Consider the following 3,771-nt stretch of genomic DNA (forward strand, 5'->3'; position numbering starts at 1 on the left):
GAAAAACATATTCTTCTATAACATTATTCCACAGCCAACCCTTATGGAATGACACAAGTCAGACTTTTTGGAATGAAGATATAAGCCTCTATTTATAGCGTGTACAAGACTTAACCATAATCCCACTAATTCCTCCACTAACAGTAAGTTTCCTAACTTCTAGGCACTTACCCATGATCAGTTGGTTGGGGAGAAACTTGGGGAGAAAGCAGTCAAAGTCTTGGGCACAACTTATACCACGTTTACAGTAAAACAGTTAGAGTAAAAATAGGAAATAAAAAGAAAATAAATACTTGGAGAAAAAGCAACGTTTTATCAAAACATAATCCAGGAGATATTTTTCCAAAACTCACTTTTTATTTATTTTCTTATGCAAAAATATTTTACTGAAAACCTTTTCATAAACGTGAAATAAATACATGAGATTTCGTTCGTGCAGGAACTTGCATTACAAGTTCCAACACTCACAAACTCATTATACGTATTTTAAATTTTGACTCTTTATTTTTCAAAAGCAGGTAAGATAAAAATAAATAAAAGATGAAATTAAAATCAGAATCCTAATTAAAGTTGATTTAATTTAAAACTTATCTTTTATTTAAAACTAAATCTTATCCTAAAATAACTAGTGCATATTATCTAAAACTCTTAACCAAGTAGAGATTTATTAAGAAACAAAACTCTAAATAAATCCCTACAGATTACGATAATAATATGCAACATATTCACTGACTCTTAGATGCTTTTGACTCTAAGTTCCACGAGTTCCTTTTGACACCTTGTTCCATTACCTTTCACGCTACTACATACTTACATGAATCCTAGAAAATAAACTCTTATTTCCTGTCTTCATGTTCCATGCTGCTCCGCATGTTGGTTGTTCCACCTCTGGAACTTCTCGAACCATGTTCCCATCAGGAACTTATTTATGCCTGCTTGATCAGTTTCTCTGATTGTCCAAGTCTACATGCTTTGGCCTTCTCTTGTTCCTGCTCTGGAACTCCTGGTTTTCTTAGCATAGAAACTTAAACATTTATTAGTTAAGTTTGCCTGTCATCATCAAAACCCTGTGGGTCAACAAATTCCCCCTTTTTGGTGATGACAAACCAAGCAAACTTAATAGAGAAAATAAATCCAACATGCATAGAAATCTTAAAACAAAATATTTACAAGAGTTAAAAGAATATACATAGTTGTAACATACTTGAGAAAAGCAGATATTTGAGACTAGGAACTCAAAATATTTTGCCTTCAATGTTTGCCTTTCTTTTCCCCCTTTTGGCATCATCAAAAAGGTTTAGCTAATTGTATTAATTTAATCCCATCACAGCACCATACTAACGAGAATGGTTAGTCAGAATCAGAGACAAAGCAAAATATCTCCCTCAATGTTGTACTGTTTAGACAATCATACTCAAGCGAATAGAATTCAAAGTGAAAAGAAATTATCATAAGCCAATGTTCCTTAGCAACAAGCAGAAAAGAAAGAAATAAGTTCACCCAAAAAAAAACAGAAAAGCAAAATAAAAATAATGAAAAATTATTTCAAAATACATAAACACCATCAATTTGTATTTTGCAGGGATAGGCAATTTATGAGGTAAAGGTTAGGCATGGCTCATGATTTTAATGAATGTATTCCTTTGTCACTTGTTTCTCTGCATGTCTCCTTCTTTACGGATTTTCAACTGAAGATCCTCGCCATAAAATACACCGTTGTTCCTTTCTTTCTTCTATTCTTCTTTAGCAGTACGTATAAATTCTTTGAAGCTTTTTGATAGTTCCTTGATTCAATTTTTGTAGGAACTTACATTTATGGTGTAAGTTCCCATGTGAATCTTGAAGGAACTACATAATTTTTGAGATAATTCTTTAAGGTATAGACAGCTTCATTTGCATTTCAACTTGGAAACTTGAAATGCTTGTAGGAACTTATGATCCCTTCTCTTTCTATTTTCACATATCTCTCCTTTTATTTCCCTTTTTTTTTTCGATTTCTTTTGTCTCCTTTTTTTTTTTTTTTTTTTTTCATCTCCCTTTTTTTTTTTTCAAAATGTACATTAACGCTCTATTAATCACCTTCCTCATTAGTTCCCCCTCAGTTGTTGCTGCATCGATTTAGTGACAAAGGAGGAATATTTTGTAGAGGGTTTTGTATAGTGATGAATTTTTGAGAATGTTTTTGAAGAGAACAAATAAATCAACGTGTGGTATTGATTTGGCTTTTGTGGTTTCTAATAGGTTGATATGGTAAGAGAATATTGGGAAACATTTTTGTGAGGAACAAAACTTAATTGGTGCATAAGTCTTTTAGGATATAGGTGAAAGAGATTTTAAGTGTTTTAGGTGTTTATGATAGATTGAAACATTTAAAAGATAAAATTTTATTTTATTGGGTGTAACTTAACAGAAGATGGAACATCCTTGAGGAAAATTGAGATCGGCAAGGAGTCCTTTCATTAAGCAAATACGAAAAATTGTAAAGGAAAAAGAATAAACGAAGATTGAATCAAAAGAAAAAATATAAAAAATTGCTTGTCGTACTAGTAATAGGAACACACAAAACAACATGGCTTATGACTCTTCTTTTTACCTTTTCATCAGTTAGCACAAGTAATTATGAACCAAAAAACGAGAAATTAGGAGAGTCCTTCACAATGTACAATTCTGATCTATGTTCACACACAAGAATTGCGTGGGATTAATTTTACCAAAAGCTAAATACTTACAGTTTTGCCATATTTGGGGAACTTCAAGGAAAATATATCCAGCTTGAATATACTGAGTTCCAGTCACATTTTCTCGTGCTTCTGATCAAGAGTTATAGGATGGTAAAATGCGACTTTCGGAGATTTGATTGGAACCTCTCGCTTAGACCTATGGATATGGCAATATTTGGTCTATTAGCGGTTAAATATTGGACAATTTAACAATCATACCTCTGAAGCTTTGTGTATGGCTCACAATCATCCCTTAGGAACCTTCATCTAGTCTTGCTCGTGTTCCTGTGGGAGTGTGATGCGTCTCTGCATTCTTACGCTCATGTTACTTTATGAGTTTAGTAAAGTACTTACACAAAGATTTGTTAGTTGTACCAAAGAATATATAATCAGTGATAAATACGTACAACAACCAAATTATAACATGCATTCATATGAAGGATTTTTAAAGAAAATTCATGATGCATGAAGAATAATTCTTTGGAAAAATAAGCTATAATGCGTTTTCCTTTTACAGCACAAAATACAAGTGTGACACATTTACTTTAAGCATACATAAGTGCCTTATTTAAATATGTGTATGCGTTCCAAATCAACAAAACTCTTGTTAAAGACTATGTTATGCTCATGTCATGCTTCACTAAGTCTTGATCCTCCAAACAGTCCATGAGTAGATGAAATCATAAAGAAAGCATATTCACATAATGCATTGCAAAACTTGTACACTTGTATTAATAAGTTAACAATATAACGCATTAAAACATGCTATGATATGAATAAGAAAAATTTACCTTATATAAATTTTCACCATGTATATGATTTCTTTGAAGTGCTGGACTGATTTTGATGACTTTATGTTCGAGTTCCTAGAGTGCTAGTTCCACCATCTTGATGCCCTCACATCTTATGGAAACATTCATGTGTAATCGAATATTGTCAATCATTCTTCAGAAGTTCCTTGACATGCTTTCTGACTGGTTGTTCCTTTCAAGAACCAACCTTCTCTGAGTTCCTTTGTCGATGTCATTGATAAATTGATTGAATGAATGTT

Source organism: Spinacia oleracea, unplaced genomic scaffold (genome assembly GCF_020520425.1).
Source record: "Spinacia oleracea cultivar Varoflay unplaced genomic scaffold, BTI_SOV_V1 SOVchr0_039, whole genome shotgun sequence".
NCBI lineage: Eukaryota > Viridiplantae > Streptophyta > Magnoliopsida > Caryophyllales > Amaranthaceae > Spinacia > Spinacia oleracea.